The sequence below is a fragment of the Alligator mississippiensis genome, chromosome 3 (assembly GCF_030867095.1).
Source record: "Alligator mississippiensis isolate rAllMis1 chromosome 3, rAllMis1, whole genome shotgun sequence".
NCBI classification, from domain to species: Eukaryota; Metazoa; Chordata; order Crocodylia; family Alligatoridae; genus Alligator; species Alligator mississippiensis.
The window spans coordinates 303,558,829-303,585,028 of record NC_081826.1 but is presented as its reverse complement, the minus strand read 5'-3'; the positions used below and the strand labels follow the sequence as shown (position 1 = coordinate 303,585,028).

At 49.3% G+C, this 26,200-nt stretch overlaps 1 long non-coding RNA gene across 1 annotated transcript; it reads right to left on the bottom strand.

The window, feature by feature from the left end:
- Nucleotides 1-532: 532 nt before the first annotated feature.
- LOC132249685 (uncharacterized) lies at nt 533-9,213 on the bottom strand. The gene is made up of 2 exons (XR_009461220.1): nt 8,865-9,213; nt 533-3,729 (listed from the first exon to the last, which is right to left on the bottom strand). It is a non-coding gene; the product is annotated as an uncharacterized LOC132249685 (long non-coding RNA).
- Nucleotides 9,214-26,200: the final 16,987 nt, after the last annotated feature.

The window sequence follows — 26,200 nt, the reverse complement described above, 5'->3', positions numbered from 1 at the left end:
AGGACACCACGATGAGTGACTTCCATCAATTACTACCCTCTGGGTCCGACCCCGGAGCCAATTTTCCAGCCAGTGGGTCGTGGAGGACCCAAGGCGACAATTGGCCAGTTTCTCCAAGAGGTGATCATGGGAAACCAGATCAAAGGCTTTTTTGAAGTCAAGATATATAACATCAATCTCATATTTGAGTTTAGTAAGGAGCAAATGGTTTTCGGTACTAGACCTCCACAGCAGCTACTACCAGATACCTCTGTGGGAAGGGGACAAAGAGAAGACTGCTTTTGTTTGCCCCTTGGGATCCTATCAGTTTGAGCAAATGCCCCAAGGGATATTTGGGGCTCCTGCCACCTTCTGGAGAAGGTGGTTGGGGATATTCATATGACCCAAGTACTGGTTTATTTAGATGATATTATTGTTTTTGGAAAGACCCTGCAGGAACATGAAGAACGGCTGCTCCGGGTACTTAAATCGGCTGGAGACCACGGGACTTAAATTGGCCACTGTTGTGGAAAAACACGGGTAGACTTTAGGGTCAGGTCAGTAGAAGCTTTTATTCAGAGCTACAGTACTGTAGGAGAGAACTCAGAGCAACATGGATTCACCAGCACTCCAGGGAGGTCTCTCTCTTCAAAACAGAATCATGCAGTTTATATAAGCTTTTGAACAGCCGTTACACAGGACATGATTGCAAAAATAAAAAAATTCTCTGAGTAAGCAGTCAAAGACAACTAACAAGCACTCTTATCTCAGGAAGAACAGGCACATACTTTCCTGCTATCTCACGGCCACGGTGAGCGAAGCAGTTGCAGGGGAATTACAAACAAACATTTCCCTTTGTCTCCTCTGACGTGCAGAGCCAGCAATTCCCCACTCAGCTGTCATGTTCATCTTACAACTCACAGTTTAGCTTGACCAAAGTTTAAGGCATTCATTTTGTTTGATTTCACAGTCCCCCCTTTGAGACTTTTTAGTCTCACTTTAGCCTTAAACTTCCATTCTCATGAGTCCTTTTATTTCATCTTGCAGCCTTTCATGTTTTCTTTCAATCTGCTCACACTTTTGTAACACCGTTATTCTAGACTCTGCGGTGTGTTTTCTTGTTTTGCTAAAGCTTCGCCTGCTGGCTTTAATGCAGCAGAGGATCAGTTGCATTAAAACGTAAAACATTATCAGAACTATCAAGACAAGCAATATTTCATACAGGATTTTCTTGCCAAGGGTTCCTAAATCTGGGAACCAGGAGGTTAACTAAGACCACATTCCTTCCATATCCCATTGATTAATTTGGTGAAGTTTGGCAGCTTCCTTTTCAATAATCTCGGCTTGATTTTCAGTGGTACTAGAGGCATCAGGTATATATACACACACACAGCATTTAGACTTTATCATGACACATACTCCTCCTTTACTGGCTATATATAGTCTAGAGCAAATCTATTTTGCAAAGTCATTTGTCTCATTTCTTTACTTATTTCACGGAACCCAATGGCAGTGGCATTGGCTATTTTTTCCCCCCCAAGGATACTGCAACCTTCTGTATTTTAGACATAGCTAAGCCTGCCCCATAATTAGGGAACATTATACTTTAAAATCTTTAGTTTTCAGTAATTTTGTGAACATTGCAAATTTTTCCTTTTGGCAAATGTGATCTAATTGTGAAAGCAGGGTACGTGGCAGAAACAGCACGTTCCTTCCCACTCGGAAGGAAGATTTTTATACGCCTTGTTTCCACATACAAAATAATGACCAGCTAGTGCAGTGAAGGTGGTGTTACATTGTGGTTTCATCATCCATTGTGAATAGTACCCAGAAAATTTAATCTGGGGGGAGTAATTAGATATTCAGGAACCATTAGAAAACCAAGCACCATTTACTTTAAATTCTACTTTGCATTTGCTAACTCTTACTGCCACATGTGATCCATTACATGTCCAACAAAACTTTCCAGGGGTAGCATAGGCTAGTTGTATATAGTCAGACCAATTGCAGCTTATGTCTTACCAAGTCTCGTTTCTATGGAAATCTGAATAATAAGGGGCCAGCATCTGAGTTGTATTCAAGGGTACAGGTATCATGGGTATTCCTCCAGTAAAATGGATAGGAACATGACTACATATCCAACAACTGGAGACATTTAAATCTATTCTAATTTGATTAACTAAAGACAAAAATACATTTTCACAGGCTAAGCTCAAAAGTTTGGCATTAACAATCAAGATAAATAATATCCAAACATGAAGCTTTTTTCTAACGGGGTCAGAGATGATATCTTCATTCCACAATTGGTAAATCTGGCCGGGCTGAGGAGTTGGGTTCAGGGGAGAGGTTACTAGCACTTGCACCCTGATGCTCCTTGTCATAGTGAATGAAATAGTTTGAATGTTTGTAAAGGTTGCCCATTAGCCAGTTTCAGGAAGAAGATAAGATTTATCTCCTTATCTAGTTCTTTGTTTTGGGGACTACGTGCAAAAGGTCCTGACTTTGCTTAAAGTCTTAATTTAAATTTCATCTTTTAGAAGTCTTTTACAAAGAGAGCAAATATCCTGAATTCCAAGAGATCAAACCCTGAGGCCTTTTGACCAGGTTGGTAAGAAAAGGGCATTTGCAGTGATATGGAAGTTTCCCAAAGGTAATTTAAAACGCTCAACAAAGGTAAAACAATCTGTTGAGGAAGATCCGAGCCCAAATTTGGGAGCAGTGATATATTGAGTAGGAGGAGCCCACTGATGGCAGCTCGCTCAATAAAAACGGTAACTTGCTGTCCCAATTTGGAGGTGACTATACTTGTAGAACAACGAAGGAAAAAAAATCGCAAGTATAGCCCGGGTCCAGACTGATCACCTGAACCACCCTCTCCGTGAACACGAATCTCTTAGTTCACGCTGAAGCCGCGGAGCACCTGAAAGGGACTGAAGGAAGGGGACTTAGTCCTATCACTGCTGAGGCCAGCCTATTGAATTGTATTGCTGAGCCCATTTCATTGAACCGTACTACTGAGGCCAACCCATTAAAATCGTACTACTGAGGAATGAAACCATATTTTCGTATTTGGCTTCTTGGAATTCTAGGATTGTAAGTATATTATGAAAAAATAATAGTATTGATTCAAATTTAACTTTTAGTTGTAATTGTAGTTGTTTTTGTAACACTAATTCTTATAGTATTGTTTGGGAAGGAAGTGCATTCAGAGCATTGTTTCTGATATATGTAATTATTGTGTTTTTAATGTTTGTGGTGTTTCTTAAAGCTAAGCAGTGTTATATACTTAGCAAAGAGTTTTAAAATAAAGTTGTGTTGTATAAGTTAAGTGTGTAATCATTGTGAAATCGTGCAATCAGTTAACTACTCCCCCAGCCAGTGCATCAAAACGAATCAGTAAATTGTGTGGGATTTTCTCTATTCCATAACCCATTAGAGACACTCCTCACTTGCCTGAGTGAGGTCCTGAGGGTCTTTGTCCTTGGCCTCAGGGAAAGGTCTTAATCTGGGTTGGAATTCAGTCGCTTCGGGGCCCAATGGAGGTGATACTTCTTTACAGTGAGAGGCGTGAGTCCACATTTGGTGACCTTGGCAATGAACAGCAGTGTTAGTGGTCAGAAGCACCTGAAACGGTCCTTTCCATCTGGGTTGAAGCACGTTTTTCCACTGATGGACCTTTACATAGACTCAATCACCTGGTTCGAGGTTGTGACAGGGAATATCCAGTGGTTGAGGTAAGGCTTCTTGGACCTGTGAATGAACAGACCTGACACTTCATTAATGCCTTGCAATAGTTCAGCACAGTTCCATCAGTTAGTTGTAGGTCTGTTTGGTATGGGGCAGCAGTTGGGGCGGCCAGCATCCTCATGGGTCATGCCATGAGTATTTCGTAAGGTCTTAGGCCATGTTTTCTATCGACAGTGTTTCTAATGTGCATGAGAGCAATGAGCGGTGCATCAGGCCATTTGAGGCCTGTTTCAGCACAAATTTTTGAAATGCGTGTCTTTAAATCAGAGTTTTTACATTCTACAGCACCACTTGATCGTGGATAACTACGTGCAGGTAGTTGCTGTATGTTGAGTGCTTGGCAGATGTTTTTTTACTATTTGTCTTGTGAAATGGGTGCCTCTATCACTATCTATTGTGTGGAGCAATCCAAATCTAGGAATGAATTCTTTAAGCAGTTTCTTAGCTACTGTGATGGAATCAGCATGTATGCATGGGTAGGCTTCCACCTATCCAGAGAACATATCAATAATAACAAGAATATACTCATACGAACAACACATGGGTAGCTGTACAAAATTAATTTGCAAGTTCACAAACAGCCCCCATGGAGGCGGATGGGCTGCAGGTGTTGTCTTTACCCGTTGCCCAATGTTATGAGCTAAACAGATGGAACAGGAGCTACGTACCTTAGACTTACAGAATTGCAGTTTGGATTTTGAGGCCTTGCGGCCTTTCTGAGCCAAAGCTGAGAGGAGTGTCAAAGTATCCCATTCGCAGGCCTCTAAAGTAGGCGAGCTTGACAGGGGGCCTCCTCAGGGCCAAACTCCGTGGCCTGCCCCCTGTCTCAATGGGCCAACCGCCTGCCTCTCTCGCCCGCCACGCCTTTGATGATAATTGATTCAATCCGATGTCCATTAGGCGGGAGGCTGCCCATTGTAATGCCCCGATGCCAGGGGGCGCTCTGCAGCTCCAACCTCCCCTAATACCGCAGCCCAAGCCTCGCAGATGGCATCTTGCTGTTCTCCTAGTCACCGGCCCCACACTGGGCCCCAGAATCATCCATACAGGACCCCTCTATGATCCTCTCCACTCAGGCAGCCTCTCCGCCTTCATCCGGGCTACCTCGCCCCCCCGAAGCCATCTTCCCCTCTAGGGCGTGGTCCCCCCGGGACCTTCGGCCACTTGCCCTGGCCCACCTCCAGGCCAGTCAGGAGGCCAGGCCCCCGGCTCTTGGGCATCCCTCGTGGTGGGCCCCCAGCCCTTTTGACTCTCCAAGTCCTGGCCCCAGCATGGGCCAGTTGAGGGTACTCTCCCTTTCGGGCTGGGTCTCTCTAGCCGCTCACTCTGTCTCCGGGCCTCACCGTGCCGCTACTCTCCATCCTCTCGGGGGCAACCGCAGCACCACACCCACATCACTCCCACTCTCGGGGTCCGCCCTCTCTGGGCCCCTCACAACACTGGCCCTCTGGCCCCTCCAACAAACACTAGGGTAACCCACCCAGTGGTGGTGGGAGCTAGGGGTTAAGGCGCCCCAACCCACTTTTCACCGGGGTGGTAACTGGCCTGGCATTTCCTGGGGGCTCCCGCACCACTGAGAGCCCCACCAGACCACCCACTCCCGGCAGGGTGCAGTTTCAGGTCGTGCCCAGGACCAGAAGCCTCCTTACCATCCCCTTGCAGCTCCCCCTTACCTCCAGGTTGTTCTCAGCAGCCCTCTGGCCAGGCAATGTTGCTGCCTGGCCTCCTGCAGCCAAACTGCCCTGTTTATATAGGCAGCCGCTGTCTCAAAATGGCTGCCCTCATCAGGCACCTGGAGGCTGCCAGCTCCAGGCCCTTAAAGTGGCAGACACACCCTGTGCTCTGCCACAGTGAGGCTAATAATAAATCATCAACATACTGAATAAGGGTGGATCCCCCTTTGAACGTGATGGGGTCCAAATCTTTCTTCAGGATCTGAGAAAACAAGGTGGGGGACTCCGTATATCCCTGAGGGAGTCTTGTCTAGGTATATTGGAGTCCCTGATAGGTGAATGTAAACAGGTACTGACTATCCTCATGAATGGGGATGGAGAAGAAAGCAGACCACAGGTCCACTACTGTAAAACAGGTGGCATCTGGAGGGATACAGGAAAAAATAGTGGCAGGGTTAGGTACCACGGGAAAACAGCAGTAGGTAGAACAGCAGCATTTACAGCTCAAAGGTCTTGCACAAAATGATAAGTATCTTTACTAGGTTTCTTAATGGGCAGGATAGGTGTGTTACAAGGGGAGCGTGCTGGGACAGTGATCCGTTGCTCAAGGAGTGAGGAAATGACAGGCTTGATCCCTTTCTCAGCTTCTTTTGAGATGGGGTAGTGCAGGACACAAGGAAGTGGCTTGGCAGGGTTCAAGGTGATGCGCACTGGTTCAGCACTCAACATATGTCCCACTTCATTTGCATGGGTGGACCACAGTTGTGGAGGTACTCATGCTAACAGTTCCTCTTGCAAGTAGAAGTGTCAGGATCAGAGTACTCCTGAGTTAGCAAAGCCACAAGCTCGGTTTCCCTATGTTCCGGTACCTCACGGTAAACACCATCTGGGCTACAATAAATTACGCATCCCAGTTTACACAACAAATCCTTTTCAATAAGGTTGACAGGTGCACAAGGGCTAAGAAGGAAGGCATGATCCTCAGACAAAGGGCCAATAGAAATGGAGACAGGTTCGGAAACAGGATGTGGGGTAGGTTGTCCGCCTATGCTGACAGCATTTACATTTTCAGGAGAATGAGGCAAGAAAGGGAATTCAGTGGCTTTTAGGGTGGAGCGAGAAGCTCCAGTATCAACAAGACAGGAAACAGGTTTACCAGAAATAAGACACTTAACAAACCGGACCAGATTGGTCGGTAGCAAGCAAAGGAGCGATGATGTCACTGTCCCTCAGGCTGTCCTATTCAACACTGGGAAAATTGATAAGAGGAGGTGGGGGCAGGGACTGGGGTCTGGGTCTTTGGTCAGGGCGGTTGGGGCATTCCGACTTCCAGTATCCTTCTTCTTTGCAATAATGACATTGGTTCCCATAGGCTTGGTTTTGTGGGCTCAGGGATCTACCTCTTCCCCTGAATCCACCCAGTCCTCCCCTTCCCTGTCCACATCTCCTTCCCCTACCTGGGCCCTGCAACTGAGAAATTTGTAAAGCCATTAACTTGGTCTCAGCATTATCTTTAGACCGTTCCATTTTGTTATGAAAATGGTTGGCTACGGCAAGGACTTCAGTCAAGTCTTTAGTTTCCCAGCTAATAACTACTGTTTGAATTTTCTCAGCAATTTTAGGGTTAAGTCCCTGGACGAATGCTGCTACTATTGCTTGTTTAGCATTTCCGACAGGGTCATCCATTCCTGGATACTGTTCAAATGCCTGTTTGAGGTGTTCCAAATAGTCACTGGGGTGTTCATTTTTGTTTTGTTTACAGGTATTTATTTTGGTCCAGTCTGCCTTCTTTGGGCAAATTGTGAGAACTGTCTGAACCAAAGCATTTATCTTGTCAATCAAATCTTGGCCAGTCCCTGGGTTTTGATCTGGCTAAGTACAGGAAGTGTACAGATGCAGCATAGTTTCTTTGGGCAAAATGGATCACATGAGCTGATTAATGTTAGCCCATGTTGGATTATAACAATTTATAACAGTCTGCAATTCTTCCTGAAATTTTTCTGGGTCTTCCCTGATTTTGGGGAATTTTTGAGTTAAATTGTAGAGAGCACTTGGAGTCCAGGGTGTAAGCACGATTACTATATTTTGACTATCGGTGCCAATGCCTGGCATTTGTCCTAGGGGGAGAATTTGTACATCCCAGGATCTAAGATTAATGGGAGATCTTTCCATACCCATTCCCATTCTTCTAAGTATACCTGTGGTGGGTTGTGACCCAGGGTTAAATTGCCACACTGGTGATGATTGAGTGGCACGTATGGTGGATGAGTCTGGACTATTAAGCTCCATGGATGAGTTTACCAAAGGAGCTTCAGCTAATGGGTCCCCAGTCTGGGCTGCAGCCTATTGCTGAACCAGTTGTTGTTGATGTGGGAGTCCCAGGAGAGCAGGGTTCGAACAGAAGTCAAGGATGTCCTCTGTTGGCTCCGGCAGTGGGGGCGCCCCAGGCAACGCTGGATATATCGGAGCGGTGGCCGGTGTGTAATTTGGGGGAGCAGCCAATTTCTCCCGGACAGCTTTTAACTGCTGTTTTAATTTCTCTTGTGAGTCTTTGAGACTTCTAGTTTGAGATTCTGTCCACCTTTTGGACATTTCATCATACTAATAAAAGAACGTGTTCCACTGGTTTTGTGGTGTTTTGGATCCACAGGACTCTACAGCCCCTTTTAAGTGCACTATTTTATCCTGATTGCATGTTCCTTCCTGTGGAAATTGTTTTATGGGATCATCCCCAGTGTACCAGTTCCACTTGTCCAGGTACTTGCAAGCTTTGGGAGAATAATGTATGTACATATAGTACACTGGAGTTCCCTTAGAGGGAACTGGAACTTGTTTTGACTGACCTGCCTCCATTTTCACACACACGGGTAAGACAAGGGAAAGATTTCAAGGTACGTCTGTGCTAGTCTGTGTCAGGCCCCACGGCTTGTCCGCCAAGACTTACGACAATCAGATTCAGCTTCGGCTCATTCCAGAAGCAGATTGGGTGGGGTAAACACAGAAGCTACTGGGAAAAAGGGTTGGGGAAGACAAAACCAGTCTTATAAATCTGTAAAATTGCACCACCCTAGTCTTTAACCGCTAGAGTCAGACTCTGTCACAGCGGGCAGCCTGGATGGCTAACGGATGCCCCTGGGATGAGTCTTCAGAGACTCTCAATCCCTTTCAGATTCAATTCATTCACACATGGGGCACATGCAGTCGGCCAGACCCCCTTCCACACTGCCTTGGTTAACTAACTGCAAGCCCAATGTGCTGTTGGATGGAGGAGATTTCAGACAGATTCTCCCTGAACAGAATGTACGTTACCAGACAGAATTATCAGACAGAAAATTTTAGCTGGCAATAAGGTTCTAAACTGACCTGTTCTGACAAGGTTCGGGTCCAGTTACTGCGGCTAAGTTGGGAGCCTATGGCCAGTCCTCCTTCAAAACCCCAATAGAAATTTTGAATTAGGTCTCTTACCTCTTAAGTTTGGTGCCTGGGGTTCAGCGGGGAACGGTCCGCGGTCCTACTTCTTTAACATGTGTTCTGGATCTGAGTCACGGCACCAAGAACTGTCATGGAAAAACACATGTAGACTTTAGGGTTAGGTCAGTAGAAGTTTTCATTCAAATACAGTACTGTAGGAGAGAACTCAGAGCAACATGGATTCACCAGCACTCCAGGGAGGTCTCTCCCTTCAAACAGAAAAATGCAGTTTATATAAGCTTTTGAACAGCCATTACACAGGACATGATTGCAAAAATAAAATTCTCTGAGTAAGCAGTCAAAGACAACTAACAAGCACTCTGTTATCTCAAGAAGAACAGGCACATACTTTCCTGCTATCTCAAGGCCACGGTGAGTGAAGCAGTTGCAGGGGAATTACAAAGAACAAATATTTCCCTTTGTCTCCTCTAACATGCAGAACCAGCAATTCCCCACTCAGCTGTCACGGTCATCTTACGACTCATAGTTTAGCTTGACCAAAGTTTAAGGCATTCATTTTGTTTGATTCCACACCATTGATAAATGTAAGTTCTGCCAGGCCTCTGTGAAGTACGTAGGACACATTGTATCACAAGAAGGGGTCAGCACTGATCCAGAGACAGTAAGTGCTGTGACCACCTGGCCTCCACCCAAGAACTTGAAAAGGTTCCTGGGATTTGCAGGTTTCTACCGGCGATTCGTTAAAGACTATGCTACAATAACTGGACCTTTAAATGCCCTAACTCGTGGACACCAGGGGGGAAGGTCACCCTGCAAGAAGGGGCAAAACAATGGCTTAAATGGGCTTCCTGTGACATGGAGCCCCACAGAGACTTTTGGTCCCCAGTGGGACTCACAGTGTGAAGATGCCTTCCAGGAGGTGATCCTGCAGTTGACTCAGGCTCCTGTGCTGGCATATGCTGACCCCAAACACCCTTTTATTTTGCACATGGATGCTAGCCTGTCAGGACTGGGGGCTGTACTGTACCAGGAACATAATGGACACCGGCGACCAGTGGCTTTTGCCAGCAGGGGATTGTCACCCAGCGAGACACGCTACTGGTACATAAGCTTGAATTCCTGGCCCTCAAGTGGGCCGTCACTGAGAAATTCCGGGACTATCTGTATGGGACTACCTTTCAGGTGTGGACAGACAATAATCCCCTTACCTACGTGCTCACCAGCGCTAAGTTGGATGCGACTGGCCAACATTGGATTGCGGCATTAGCCAACGACATCTTTAGCCTGCACTATCAAGAGGGGCGAAAGAACGTGGATGCTGATGCCCTGTCTTGACAATTCCCCAGCAACCCTGGGAGTGGTTGGAGCCCCAAGACAGTGAAGACCATTTGCGACCTGCAGCTACAAGACCCTGTGGGGACAAGGGAAAGTACCGTTTGCATGGCTGAGGTGTTGGGGTTGCCCCCTGAGGGGATCCCACAGGCCTGGGTTCAGTACACCACGCTGACTCCCTCTTCGTTGCCCCAGGTCACGGCCACGGAATGGTGGACAGTGCAAGAACAGGACCCAGATGTGTGAGAGGTGCTGCATGCCTGGAGATCAGGGAATACCCACCCCACAACCCTTAATAATGCTACCCCAGCAGCCCACATCCTGTTGAGGGAGTGGGAAAGGCTTTGCTTGTTTGATAGAGTGCTACATCGGGAGGTGCAGGACCCAGAAGGACGTAAATATTGGCAGCTGGTCCTCCCTCAGAAGTATAAGGCCCTTGCATTACGGGCCTTGCATGATGACTTTAGGTACATGGGAGTGGAGCGCACCCTGGCGCTAGCCCACGAGCAGTTCTTTTGGCCCAAAATGGCTGAAGACGTAAGGACTAAATGCTCAAACTGTGATTGGTGTTTGTGGAGGAAGATCCTACCCACTCAAACTGCCTATCTACACACCATCCAGAGCTCAAAACCCATGGAGGTGGTGTGCATGGATTTCCTAGCCATAGAAGGGGAGGGGCACCGAAAGGGGAATGTGCTGGTTGTGACAGACCACTTCACCTGATATGCCCAGGCCTTCCCTACGTGAGATCAAACAGCAAGAACAGTTGCCAAAGTACTGTGGGAAAAGTACTTCTCCGTGTTTGGGCTGCCGGCAAGAATCCACTCCAATCAAGGGTGAGATTTTGAGAGCCAGTGGTTGCGTGAGGTACTGACAGTGGCTGGCATACAGAAATCAAGGACTACACCCTACCACCCCCAAGGGGATCCCCAACCTTAGCACTTCAATAGCACTCTCTTGAACATGCTGGGTACCCTCCAGCAGGAACAGAAGGCCGCATGGAGCCAGCGTATCGCATACCTGGTGCATGCCTGCAACTCCACTAGGAATGATGCAACGGGGGTCAGTCCATATTTACTCATGTTCGGGAGGGAGCCCCAGTTACCCATAGATTTGTGCTTTGGAGTAGAATGAGTCTACCAACAACATTTGACTCATGGTCAATATGTACAACAGCTTTGGGACCGTCTCTGTTGTGCATACCGACTGGCAGCCAAAACTGCTGGAAGAAACCAGCAACGCCATAAGCAGCTTTATGACGCTCAAGTTTGTGAGCAAGGGTTACAAGAAGGGGGCCGGGTGTTGCTGCGAAACCTGGGGCTAACTGGGAGACACAAAATCACTGATTGGTGGTGGGCTGAACCCTATACAGTGGTGCGACAACTAAGAGACCTCCCAGTATACGAGATCTTCCCTGAGTCTGGACTGGGTCGAAGTCACGTGGTCCACCGGAACCTCCTGCTGCCTATTGGCGAATTGGTGGGGCCCCCTCCACCCGAGAGCGAGCTGCGAGAAGAGAGGCCTAGGTCTCCCTGGAGGAGGAGGCCTCATGCCACCCAGCCAGCAATCGTACCTGCAGCTCCCCCGGAGGACTGCAGGGTCTTCCTCCGCAAACACCGATCACAGTTTGAGCATTTAGTCCTTACGTCTGACTGGTGGTACCCTACCGACTCTCACCCAAGCTTAGGACCTGCCACTCCTCAGGGCGAAGGGGAGATGGGGAGTGCTGCTCGTGGGGCCCCACCTGGTGAGACCAAAGGAGAAAACATCCCCACGCCTTTACCTGCCAGTGGGGCAGACTCCTCGAGTGAGAGGGAACCTGAGTTGCCTGGGCCCTCGCAGAGTCCTGCCCCAGACCGCACCCCAGGGCCAAGGCGGGAGCTTCGGCCAGTCTGCTGCTTCACCTACAATGCCCCGGGGGTGCCAGGGGAGGTCCCCATCGCTGCCCCATGGGTCCAGTAGTCCCCCAGGCTGAGGCCTGCACTTCACCAGGGATGGTGAAGGGTTCCGCAGGGGACGATGTGACAGGCTAGCTGGCAGTGACCTAGACCAGGGGTTTTGAAAGGGCAAAAGATGATTGGAGGACTTGGGATTCCCTTTCCTCACCAATCAGGCCCCAGAGACTCACCCCTCATGTCCCCTGATTGGCCCCTTGGGTCACCTGGAGGGGGATAAAAGGGGCAGCACGGCTGACTCAGGGAAGAGACCAGTGAGGGACCATGAGGAAGGAGCTTCAAAGAGCTGGCAAGAGCTGAGCCAGCGGGGCAGGAGCAGTTGCCCCAGAAGAGCCCGAAGAGAGTGGGACCTGCTGGCAGCAGTTGGACCCTCAGCAGCGCGGCGTGCGGCTGGCAGGAGAGGCTCCCTGCTGGGCTCCAGGATCCTCTACGAGAGGCTGTGGCCAGCAGGAGAGGCTTCCCTGCTCCAGCAAGGATATGAGCAGTGACCTGAGGGGTCCCAGCTTGGCTTCCAGCTCCTCCAATCGGAGGCCAGGAAGCTTGACGTGAGGCCGGGGCTCCAGGAAGGTCAAGACCCCTAGCAGCATGGAGCAGTACTAGCCCTGGTGGCTGCGTAGCCACATTTCTGCCTATGATGTGGGAGATCCAAGTTCAAGTCCCAGCTTTGGTGACTTGGAGTGAGTGAGCTAACAAGGAGAAATTCTTCTTGCAGTGGAAAGGGGCCATTGTGTTTTCCCCCTTCCAGTTACCTAGGCCCTATATTTCCTTGTCCTTTGACATTTTGTATTTTGTACCTTTTTATATTTCCCCAACTAGTATTGTTTGCTCTGCGGTTTGTGTTTTGTATTTTGTTAACCCTGTCTTTTGTCAATGATTGTAAGTGTCTAACCTTTGTTGAATCCTGCCCCCTTGGGGCATTGTAGTGTGCACTAGACCCCCTGATTATGCCTGTTATGTTCCCAGTATTGTTCCCTCATTAAAAGGTATATGGTTAAGTCCCCAGTGGTGGTCTGGCTCTGCTCTATAGGGGGAGGAGAGTCCCTACACCTCCCACAGCGCTTGTGCACCTGCTTTGATCCCTTCAATTGGAGAGGGAGTACCTTTTGGAGTACCGCCTGGGTTACAAGGTTCCTTGGGTGAATTTGATATCTTTTATTAGACCAACTCAAATGGCTGGAGAATAGTTATTAAGCAAGCTTTCAGGTTCAAAAACCCTTCGTCAGGCTAAGGAAGCTTCAGCAGTTGGTGTGTGCTCTTCCTGTATGGAATGAAAAGCCTGGGTTACATTAGTTTGTGGTTGTAGGTGTTAATCCTTGCTCATTAACTCGTTATGGTAGCTAGCTACCATGTTACACAATCAATAATAATTCACTCAGGGACCAGCTCTATACAGGGAGGCGGCAATGTGATTCCTGCCCTTGCTAACATCATTATATGGTACAACTTACTTTTAAGCATAAAGTACATTTGTTACAAAGTTAAAAAGCATAAAATATAAAAGGGTGAAATGCCATGGCACATATAACAAATAGACCTAATATAATGAGGGGAAGACATACCGATGCAGAATACTATTTTACACCCATAAAAGCACCTACAAAATATATTTTTTAATTAAAGAACACCCTATATTGTATTTAAAAAATAATAAAAGAAGAAAAGAGGGGAAGGAAGAAAAGGAGGAAAAGAGAAATATCCCTAAAAGGGGACAAATACTGCAAAAGGGGGTTTTGCCATATGGAGGGGCTTCAGATTGGAGTCAGGGGGCAGGCAAAAAAAGAGGAAGTTTCTTGCTACAGTAGTACAGTGGGAATAGGGGGCTATCAGTTGGTAGCTTGGCATGGCCAAACTCTGCTTTCATCCAGGCAAGTCTCTGGTCATAGATGTCCATGAGAATCTCCTGGTGGCAAAGAGGCATGGAGTGAGGTGTCCCAAGAAGGATTTCTAGGTATAATCCCAGCCCAAAATCCAGTCCCTTATTTGGGTCCATATTCTTAGTACAGTGGCTGGGGTGCTGTCAGTTGGCAGCCTGGCACGGGCAAACCACGCTTTGGGCCGGGCAAGTCTCTGGTCAGTGATGTACAGTACTGTCCCCCAGTGGCACAGAGGTATGTCATGGCATGGCCCAGAAAGGATTTCTGAGTATAATCCCAGGCAAAAACCAGTTCCTTATTCAAGCCTATGCATTTAATACAGTGGGAATAGGGGGCTGTCAGTTGGCAGCCTGGCACGGCCATACCACGCTTAGGGCTGGGCACGATTCTTGTCAGAGATGTCCAGGAAGGTGCCCTGGTGCCACAGAGTCATGGTGTAAAGTGGCCAAGAAGCATTTCCATCTCTAATCTCAGCCCAGAAACCAGTTCCTAATTCAAGACCATGTAGTTAGCACAGTGGGGTGCTGTCAATTGGCAGCCTGGCAGAGCCAAACGGTGCTTTGGGTTGGGCATGTCTCTCGTCAGAGACATCTAGGAGAGTTCCCCTGTGGCACATAGCTATGCCATGGGGTGGTCCAAGGAGGATTTCTAGCTATAATCCCAGCCCAGATGTGAGTTCCTTATTCGGATCTGGATACTTAGCACAGTGTCTGTGGGGGGTGGCGTCAGTAGGCAGCCTGGCACAGCCAAACCATGCCTTCGGGCTGGGAAGTTTGTAGTCAGAGATGTCCAGGACAGTCCCCTGGTGCCACAGTGGCATGGCATGGGGTGGCCTAAAAAGGATTTGTAGCTATAATCCCAGACCAAAATCCAGTTCCTTATTTGGGTCTATATATTTAGCACAGAGGCTGGGGTGCTTTCTGTTGGCAGCTTGGCACGGCCATACTGCATTTTGGGCTGGGCAAGTCTCTGGTCAGAGAGATTCCCCCAGTGGCACAGAGGTGTGATCTGGGGTAGCCCAAGAAGGGTTTCTGGGTATAATCCCAGCGCAAAATCCAGCTCCTTATTTGGGTCCTGATACTTAGCACAGTGTCCAAGACACACTTCAGGCTGGGCAGTTGTGTGGTCAGAGATGTCCAGGAGAGTCCCCCAGTGTTACAGAGACATGGTCTGGGGTGGCACAAGAAGTATTTGTAGCTATAATCCCAGCTCAAAATCCAGTTCCTTATTCAGTTTCATATACTTAGTAGGGCTGTGCAAAACAGCACTGTTCCATTTCACTTGAGGTTCGAGGTTTCAATGGAACAGTGTTTCATATCGAACTTCATTTCAATTCAAAGCAGTTGTTCTGTTTTGCTTCATCAAAACAGTAAGGCTGTTTTGACTCTGTTTCGACATTTCGCTAGCTCTGCCGGGGACGGGAAGTCAGCCCAGCTAGGACTCCCTGCCCCCAGCCTGATCTAGTGTGGGATTTGGAGAGTCAGCCCAGCTGGGCTGACTTCCCATCCCCAGCCGTATCTTGCGCCAGGGATGGGAAGTCAGCCGAGCTGGACTGACTTTCCATCCCCAGCACTACGGTCAAAACGTTTCAACTTTTGAAACGTTTCAACTAGCCTTGTTTTGTTTTGAGGCTGTTTTGATGCCCTTTGTTTCATTTCAATTTTCCTGTTTTAACCTTGAAATGAGTCGAAACAGTGTTGAAATTAAATGGCTGGAGAAATTTCACACATCCCTAATACTTAGCACAGTGGCTGGGGTGCTGTCGTTTGGCAGCCTGGCACAGCCAAACCAGGCAAATTTCCGGTCAGAGATGCCCATGAGTGTCCCCTGGTGGCACAGACACGTAGTCTTGGGTGACTCAAGCAGATTTCTGGGTATAATTCCAGCCCAAATTCCAGTTCCTTATTCAGGTCCATATTCTTAGCACAGTGGCTGGGGTGCTGGCACCCTGGCTCAGCCAAACCATGTTTTGGCCTGGACAAGTTTCTGGTCAGGTGATGTCCAGGAGAGTTCCCCGGTGACACAGAGGTGTGCTACAGGATAGCCCATAAAGGGTTTCTAGCTATAATCCCAGCCCAAAACCAATTCCTTATTCAAGCCTAGGCAGACAAGGTTCCTTGGGTGAATCTGATATCTTTTATTAGACCAAGTTGGTCTAATAAAAGATATCAGATTCACCCAAGGAACCTTGTCTGCCTGTGTCCTTAGACCAACACGGCTACAACCTACACCCTTATTCAAGCCTATGCACTTAGTACAGTGGTTAATGGGGTGCTATCAGTTGGCAGCCTGGCAAACTGCACTTTGGGCCAGGCAAGTCTCTGGTCCAGGACAGTGCCCCAGTGCTACAGAGGCATGGCGTGTAGTGGCCTAATAAGGATTTGTAGGTATAATCCCAGCCCCAAATCCAGTTCCTTATTCAGGTCCAGATATTTAGCACAGTGGCAGGCACGCTGGCAGTTGGCAGCCTGGCATGTCCAAGCTGCACTTTGAGACGGGCAAGTCTACCCTCAGTGATGTGTAGCAGAGTCCCTCAGTGCCACAGAGGCATGGCATGGGGTGGCCCAAGAAGGATTTGTGGGTATAATCGCAGCCCAAAATCCAGTTCCTTATTCAGTTCCATATACTTATCACACTGGCCGGGCTGCTGTTGGCAGCCTAGCATGGTCAAACGGTGCTTTGGGCCAGGCAAGTCTCTTGTCAGAGATGTCCAGGAGTGTCTCCTGGTGCCACAGAGGCATGGCATGGGGTGGCCCAAGAAGGATTTCTAGCTATCATCCCAGCCCAAATTCCAGTTTTTTATTTGGGCCCATGTATTTAGCACAGACTGGGGTGCTGTCAGTTGGCAGCCTGGCGCAGCCAAACCGTGCTTTGGGCTGGGCAAGAGTCTGGTCAGATGCATCTGGTAGAGTCCCTCAGTTGCACAGAGGTATTCTGATGGGTGGCCCAAGCAGATTTTCTAGCCGCAATCCCAGGCCAAAAACCAGGTCCTTATTCAGGCCATTATACTTAGCATAGCGGGTGTGGGGGCTGTCAATTGGCAACCAGGCATGGCCAAACCGTGGGGAGCACAGCCGGGTCTGGGGTCTCTGGGACAGTCCCCCAGTGCCATTGACAAGAAGTCTGGAGCGGCCCAAGAAGTATTTTGCCCCATAATCCCAGCCTAATCTGACCTTCATTTAGGGCTCTGTACTTGATGTGGGATATTATTTTACACGTTCATTAGTACATATGAATAGCTAATGAAATTCTCTCTCTTTAGGATGCCTAATTCAGTAACAACAGGCTTTTATTGAGTCTAGATTAGCTTTGAAAAAAGAACCGGGAATATGGACTAAGGAACTGGGAATAAGGAATAGGGCACCGGGACTAAAACACCAATTTCTGCCTCATCCCGCCCGCCCCTTCCCCTCAGAGACCAGAAACCACAGGAAAAGGACAGACCCCCTCCCCCCAATTCAAGGTAAATTAACATTGGCAATTAGCACCACTGGCAGGACTCAGACGGAGCGCAGGCTCTCAGCCAAGGGCTCCCACAGCAGCCCCTGCCCCCAACTAAACCGAGGCCTTCATGCCCCGCGAGGGAGCGGCACGAGCGCGCCCCGCCAGCAGCGAAAACCCAGCGCCCGCAGACGAAGACAAGCCGGGGAAGGACAAAGCCCAGGATCACCGCGCACGCGCACGCCCTCCCGCCGAGCCCCGCCCCCGGGCCCGCCCCCCTCAGGGCGGTACTGCAGGCCCCGCCCGGGCTAGCCCGCCCAAGCCCCGCCCCTTCCGGTCAGGTGGCGCGACGGCCCGCCCCGCCCCGCCCCGCCTGCTCAAGGGACAGGAGCCCGGGCGCGCGCGCGGCGGCTTGGCCTGGAAGTTCGTGGCGCCTGCAGGGAAGGTGTCTCCCTCGGGCCAGCGACCGCCACCGCTGAGCGCTGCTCCCGCCCCGCGCAGGGGGCTCCGCCGCCTCGCCTCGGCCCGGCCCGGCCCGGCCCGGCCCAGGCACAGCTGCGGCTTTCCGCGGAGGGGCGGAGGCCCGAGGCTGGGCCCGGACCCCGCAGCCCGCCCCGCCCCGCCCCGCCCCGCAAGCCCCACCGCCGCCGCGCCAGGCCCCCGCCAGCGGCGCTTCCGCAGGACCGGCTCGCACCGCGCGCCCCCGGCCCGTCGGCAAGGGGAAGGACTCTCTGGTCTGGCTCTGCTCTCCCCATCCGCCACCCCGCGCTCTGCCCGCAGCCCGCCCCGGCCTCCGCCGGTGCATCGCCAGCCCAGGCGGGTCCGGCCCCCCTACAAAGCGGTAGCGGGCGTCAGACGTCACCGCAGCGAACACACCTTTGTGTGGTGTGGAGCCGTGCAACGTCTCGCTTGCTGACTGCGGTACGAGCACTTGTTCTGAGCGCGGATCCTTTCCCCGGGGCCACTGCCAAGCTGTGACTTGGTGCTAAAGCCAGACCCCCCAAAACCTCTGCAGACGTGATCAGTAGCCCAGTCAGCCAAGGAAGAAGAGGACCTGAACCAGCCCAAATTACAGAACAAGGCCTTAAATCCAACCTCCGCGTGTTTGCATGTCTCTCCTACCACAGACCTGCACGTCATCAGGTGTCTGCAGCCCGTGGTCAACACGCACCGTGTTTCTCTGACGTACGGGTGGGCTGGAGGGCAAAGGTGAGGAACTGCACCAAGGCCAGACCTGCTAGTCAGATGCGCCATCTCCCACCCAGCTGGGGAGGATCTGTGTGGTGCTGCGCTACTCTGGGGGACCTTTGGGGTGTGACAGGCAAGCTCAGGCCGCAGACTGGTCTCCTGCCTCTTAGCTGACTGAGTGCCCATAATTACAGGAATTGTAATGGGACCTGCCTTATCCGTTTCAAGGGGAATCTTCAAGAGAACCGTAGCTGTGCCTTACTTCTGCACCCGAGCTTGCTAACGAGGTTCTGATCACGGACTGGCTGCAGTCTCGTCTCAGGAGAGGACCAACGATAATGAGCTGTTGGTAAGAACAGGAAACGGGAACTTAGAAGCCAAAACGGCAGTGTTACACCAAGGAGCAGGCAAGCGGAGGGGTGGGGAGGCCTGCTAGAAACAGGCCTTGCTGAGCCTCAATTTTGCCGAAGCGTTCTCAGCAGTGCTGTGCCAGAGCCTGTCAACCCAGCCGCCTACAGGACGACACACATCCGTTCCACTCACGAAAAGACGTGGAGAACAGGCCAGGCTGTCCACAGGACCCTTCGCAGCAGGCACCACGTGCCCCATCTGCCCAGGCAACAAGAACGCAAGTGTGCTCAGCCCAGTCCTCTTTCTCGGGTCCAGTGCTGAAACAGCCTCTGCTCACTGCGTGGGGCCCATGTCTAGCTTTATACCCTAACTCTGCTCACTGGTTGGGCAGTGGGTCGTGAGCCCTGGGCCTCCAAAACGGGGGAGGGCAGGAAGAGACTCCACGCCTTCTTCCCCATTGCCTACACTGCCCGCAAATGGGACCAGAGAGGTTCCTTTAAAACGGCGATTCTCAACCTGTTGGTTTTCTTCTTCAGTCATCTGTTTGAAAAAACATGCTTTCCTTACTGTGAGATACCAGAAGCTTTGTTGGCAAATTAGATGGGAAAACAAATAATAGTAATTGTTAGAACAGGGATAATAGTAGTACTGTAGTAAAAGCTGTGTTATCCAGCGTTTAACTAACTGGAATACTATTAACCAGAATTTCAGCAGCGGGGCACACACAGCACTGTGCCGTGCCACTTTGCTGCCTGTTGCGCTGCTTCCAGCAGCAGGACGCATACAGTGCCACACAGCTTTGCTGCCTGCTGAGCCACTTTCAGCAGTGGGATACACACAGTGCCACGTCGCGCCACTTGGCTGCCTGCTGCACGGCTCAGGGTACCCGTGCAGGGTATCTGAGTGTGCACGCCCCTTCCCCTTGTGGCAGCAGCTGGGCTGCCCTGGCGTTTGGGCTGGCTGACTATTATGGCATCCAATATGTTTTTTATTGGATCAAGAAGCAAAGGTGAAAAGCGAAAAAGAGTTGTGTTAACATTAACGCAGAAAATAGACATTTGTAGACGTCTAGAAAAAGGTGAGAACCGTAATGTTCTGATGAAAGAGTTCAATGTTGGATCGTCAACAATATACGATATCAAGGCTCAAAAGGAACGATTGCTCAAATTCGTCTCTAGTTCTGAGACTAGTAAAGCTGTTGAAAAACGCCGTACTCTACATAAGCCTAAATTAGAGCAGCTTGATAGTCTTTTATATGAATGGTTTTCACTAAAACGATCAGAGGGTGCCCCCATCTCTGGCCCAATGCTCACTGAAAAGGCAAAAGATTTCTACAAGCAAATGGATTTGACTGAACCCTGTGCATTTTCGGCTGGATGGCTTTCATGTTTTAAACTTCGTCATGGCATTAGAAAGCTAGATGTGCCTGCTGAAATAAAATCAGCTGACCATGAAGCTGCTGAAAAATATTGTGTGTTTTTTAACAAATTAGTTGCTGAGCATGATCTATCTCCTGACCAAATCTACAATGCAGACAAAACTGGCCTATTTTGGCGATGTTTGCCAAATTCTGCCCTTGCTGGCACTGGTGAATCGAGTGCTGCTGGTTTCAAGCAGAATAAAGACCGAATAACTGTGCTTACATGTGCTAATGCAGGAGGTACACATAAAGTGAAGCTCTTGGTGGTTGGAAAATGTAATCGTCCTAGAGCTTTTAAGGGTATTACACATTTACCTGTTGTTTACAAAGCCCAGAGTAATGCATGGATGAACAAAGGAATTTTTTATGACTGGTTTCATCATGTTTTTGTACCCTCAGTGAAAGAACATTTTAGAAAAATTGGAAAACCTCAAGATAGTAAAGCTATTCTGTTATTAGACCATTGTCAAGCTCACCCTCCTGAATGTGAGTTAGTGTCAGGTAATATTTTTACCATCTTCCTTCCTGCCAATGTTACCTCACTGATTCAACCAATGGGCCAAGGCATTATCCAGAATATGAAATGTTATTACAGAAGAGATTTTCTGAGAAAGTTAATCAATCATGAAGGCACTATCCAGAACTTTCAATCTCTTTATAACATAAAAGATGCAGTTTTTAATGTGGCTTGTGCCTGGAATTCTGTAAAAAGTAAAACATTAAGGAATGCTTGGAGAAACTTGTGGCCTAGTGTTACGTTTGCAGAAGGGTCTTCTGACGAAGGCGACTTGGAAGGTTTTAATGTGAAATGTAGAAAAAATACAATAGCTCAAATTCTTGAAGTGGTAAAGGATGCTCCTTCTACAGACCCAGTCAATAAACTTGAAGGAAGTGAGATAGAAGAGTGGGTCGAAGCTGACAAGGAAGTTGAACATGTTTTTAATGATGCGGAAATAATAAAGTGTGTTGTGAATCCTGAAGAGTCTAAGGTCACTGAAAAAGACTCTGAAGAAGAAGACTTTAGTGAAGAGGAGAAAATATCTTGGGCTAGTGCTGCTTCACATATTGACAACTTCATTAAATTTGCTGAAAGGCAGAGTTGTTATTCTGCACAGGAGGTTATGCAGTTACACATTATTCACTCTGATTTCATGCAAAAAAAGCAAGCAGCGAGTAGGCAAGCTGATATCAGGGATTTCTTTAAAAAAGCTTCCAGGGCGTGTCATAAAGCCAGTACAGAATCAGTCCCATCACCATCACCTTCTACATCTGCAGTTGACGTTGATGGCTCTGAGGCACTGAAAGATCCCCAAGTGCCTCTTGGATCTTCAAAGAGGCAGTAAATTATGTACAGTAGTGTAAATAGTAAATAATTTTAGTGTAGTGTTAAGTGTACTGTACTTTTAAGTGATCTAGGTGTATGCCATGTGCTGCCAATAGTGTACTACATGCAATTTTAGTGTACTGTACTGTACGTCGCTGCGTCAGGATTTTTATTCACTCCAGTGCTACTTTACTACTACTTGAGTGGTGAATACTTGTATAATATTTTATTATTTATGCAGCATGTTATATTGTAATGTATTGTACATGAATTCTTTAAAAATTTGCACTATAAATATGGCACGGTCTTCTTTGCTAGGTATACTCTCAGATAACCAGAATTTTTAGATAACCAGCACCCCTCCCTGCCCCACCATTCCCCATTTATGCCGGATAACAAAGCTTTTGCTGTACTGACATTGCTTTCTGAAATTTGCTGAATGAAAGATGTAGGTTTCTTCCATGTGCTCCCCACCCTCAATAGCCTGCAGGGACATACAAGAAATAAGCTCCTGGGGTGGGAGAGTCTGGAAAACAGGGTGCAGCCCCAGAACTGAAGCCTGTACTACAAGGCCTTTTGCTTTCTTGCTACTGTCCAAAAACCAGGATGTCAGAGCCCACGTTTCCTAGGCAGTGCGGGCTGCTCGGAAGTGCACAGAGGGGTGTGTGCAGTGCCCTGCTTCAGTCAAGGTCACTGGCAGCAGCAGGTAGCCCAACCCTGGGGGAGGCAGGGGGAGACTGGGGCATTCCAGGGTTGCTGAACCCTCACCCAACTTTGACCTCTGACCCCCTAACAGAGTGGGGAACCTACTTTCCCTCCAACCTCTTTAGTTGGTCAAGTAGCCAAGAGTGCCCATCAACAGACAAGCACTGAAGGAGGGACATGCAGCCACCCCAATCACTGGCCAATGCAATAAGACTGTAATGTGGGCCCCTGCTCATGTCCTTTTCTTTTTCATGCCCTTGTGACAAGGTATATATAAGACTTCACAGATTTTGTGGGAATCTAACAGGCCACACACAGCACTTCTGCTACAACCTTGAACTTGCAAACTCTGGGCTGTCGACCACATGTCTTGGTGCCCCTGCCACACCAGTCCCCCTGCTCAGATGGCTCAGGTTTGCACAGGGGGTGGGATGTCACAGATTTTCCAAGCAGCTCAAAGAGGCTATGAGGTCTAGAGATATGGTAATTATGGGGGACCTTAACTACCCAGACACATGCTGGGAGGAGCAGTCAGCTAGATCTAACTGCTCTCGCAGGTTCTTAACCTGTATTCAGGACCTCCACCTAACATAGGAGGTAAGGAGTCCCACCAGGGGCAACACCTTGCTCGACTTGGTGTTGGCCACAGGGGATGACCTGGTGGGGGACCTGCGGATTCAAGACAATTTAGGGGATAGCGATCACCAAATGATTAAATTCACTATCCAGCAAAGGGCAGGCATTACGCCCAGCAGGCCATGGGTGCTGAACTTTAAAAGAGGCTGACTTTAATAGGCTCATGGGATTGGTTAGTAGGGTGCTAAGAGCTAAGAACTTAGATGTGTTGAGGGTCCAGGATGGACAGACATTCCTCAAGGAAACCATTTTTGGGCTCAGAGTGCGTCAATCCCATGGCAGAGGAAAGGGGGCCAGGAAGCTCCTTTGGCTAACCAGGTGCATCTAAGATACCCTAAGGGCAAAAGAGGCATACAGGACATGGAAGCTAGCAGAGGAGTATACTTCTTTGGCCTACATCTGCAGGGAGTCGGGAAGGCCAAGGCAATTCTAGAACTCGGGCTAGCATCAGGGATTAAGGACAATAAAAAGTCCTTCTTTAGGTACATAGGGAGCAAAAAGAGGGTGCGGGGTAGCATAGGACCCCTACAGGATGGGCAGGGGGGCTTAGTGACGGAAAGCAGGGACAAGGCAGAGCTCTTCAATTACTTTTTTGCCTCTGTCTTCTTAAATGGAAATCTAGACGAACCCTCAACATACATCACAGACACCAACAAAGGGAACATCAGCCGACCAATGGTCAGTGCCAACATGGTAAAAAGACACTTGGAGGGACTGGACGTATTCAAATCACTGGGACCAGAGGGTCTCCACCCACGGGTAATGAAGGAATTAGTGAGGGTCAGAGTTGATCCACTGGCAGGATATATGAGCGCTCATGGTGCTCAGGTCAGGTTCCGGAGGACTGGAAGAGGGCTAGCGTCATCCCAGTCTTTAAGAAGGGAGGGAAGGAGGACCCAGGGTACTATAGACCAGTCAGCCTTACCTCTATCCCTGGGAAAATCCTAGAAAAAAATTATCAAGGAGCACATCTGTGGGAGCCCGCTAGCTAATGTGATGTGGAGGGGTAACCAACATGGGTTTTTATCAGGTAGGTCCTGCCTAACCTAGTTTCCTTTTATGACAAGGCCACCAAATATTTAGTTTCAGGAGTCGAGGTGGATGTTCTCTATCTGGACTTCAAGAAGGCCTTTGACACGGTATCCCATACCATCCCTGTAAATAAACTGAGGGGATTTGCCTTGGATGATTACACAGTAGAATGGGTAGCAAATTGGCTCAAGGGTTTCACTCAGAGGTGTCACAACCCAAGGGTGTGATTTTGTGTGTGTGTGCTTTGGCACTGCTAAATTATTTCCCGCCACGAGGAGCTTTCTTTGCAAGGTGCATTTCTCAGTTGCAAAGAGAAAACCCCGGTGCAAAGGAGTTCCCGCCACCCGCATGCAAATTTGTTCCGCACTATTGGCCAGTTCTAAATTATTCCCACGTGGCGGCTAGCAATTGGCTTGCTAGCCGTATAAGAGGCTTGAGCGGTTTCTGCCCAAGTTGGAGGACTTCACAACCATCTAGTGAAGGAGGAGGACTTCACGTCTCGTGAAGAACTCTAAGCGTTGCGGAGCCTAACGGACCCAGCGTGTGCCTTAAGAAGGCTATAGGGGTCTGATCAACCTCTGGCCTCTCCCCGTCGCCGAGCGCGATCCCTCGACAAACCCCTTCCCTGCGCGCTTATTCCACGGAGCCTAGCAAGCTTCGTGAGTGTGTGTATCCAGAGCACTGTCCGAGTTATTTCAAGAGGCTCGAGTTTTCTGCAGGTCTTGTTCGAGTTCGTGTTGTGGAGCCTAGCAAACTCCACGTGTCTGTCTGTAACTGCAACACAAGCAAGTTCTCCTGCCTGCACCACAACCATCTACGGTGTAAGTAAAATAATCTTTAATCAACCGCTACGTGTCCGTGCCTAATTCTAGTCCGCTGGCCTGCATTCCCCGACCCGCGTGCCCCCGAGGGCCTCAGCCCGCTCCCGGCCCGCACAAGAGGATGGTAGTGGATAGGTCGGTGTCAACCTGGAAAGATGTGGACAGTAGAGTCCCTCAGGACTCAGTTCCTGGGCCAGTGCTGTTCAACATCTTCATCAGTGATCTGGATGACGGGGTGGGAAGCACCCTGTCCAAATTCATGGACAACACAAAACTATGGGGTGCAGCTAACACCTTGGAGAGGAGGAACCAGATCCAAGCCGACCTCGACAGGTTGGGGAAGTGGGCAGAGAGCAACAGGATGCAATTCAGTAAGGACAAGTGCAAGGTGTTGCATCTAGGGAGGAAGAACTGCCATCATACCTACAGGCTGGGGGGTGACCTTCTCAGTGCCAGAGGCAGGAAAAGATCTTGGAGTCACGGTTGACTCCAGGATGAACATGAGTCGCCAATATGATGAAGCAGTTGGCAGAGCCAATCGCACCTTGTTGTGCATCCGTAGGTGCTTCGCAAACAGGTCCAGGGAAGTGATTCTCCCGCTCTATGCAGCACTGGTCAGACCGCAGCTGGCGTACTGTGTCCAGTTCTGGATGCTGCAGTTCAAGCGGGATGCAGACAACTTGGAGAGGGTCCAAAGAAGAGCCACTTGGCTGATTAGAGGCCTGCAGGGAAGGCCCTACGAGGAAAAGCTAAGGGACCTTAACCTCTTCAGCCTCTCCAAGAGAAGGCTGAGAGGGGACCTTGTGGCAGCGTACAAATTTATAAGGGGGGAGCAACAGAAAGTAGGCGATGATCTGTTTACCAGGGCACCCCCTGGAACGACAAGGAGCAACGGCCATAAGCTAGTGGAGAGACAGTTTAGACTGGGCATTAGAAAAAAGTTCTTCACGGTCAAGGTTGCCAGAATCTGGAATGGGCTTCCTAGGGAGGTGGTGCTCGCCCCATCCTTGGGGGGGCTTCAAGAGGAGACTGGACAGGCACCTGGCTGGGATCACATGACCCTAGGGTTGGTGACTCTCTTCTTGCCTGCCAGGGGCAGGGGGTCGGACTAGCTGGCCCACTGAGGTCCCTTCCGACTCTATGAATCTGTCACCATATAAACTTGAGTAGGGGGGAGTAGAAGGCAACACACAGCTGGAAGTGCTCATTGTAAACCCATGACCACACAGGACTTCGGGTGGGGGGGAGGTGGGAGGCAGCTCTGTGCATCCCCTTACACCAGTCCTCCAG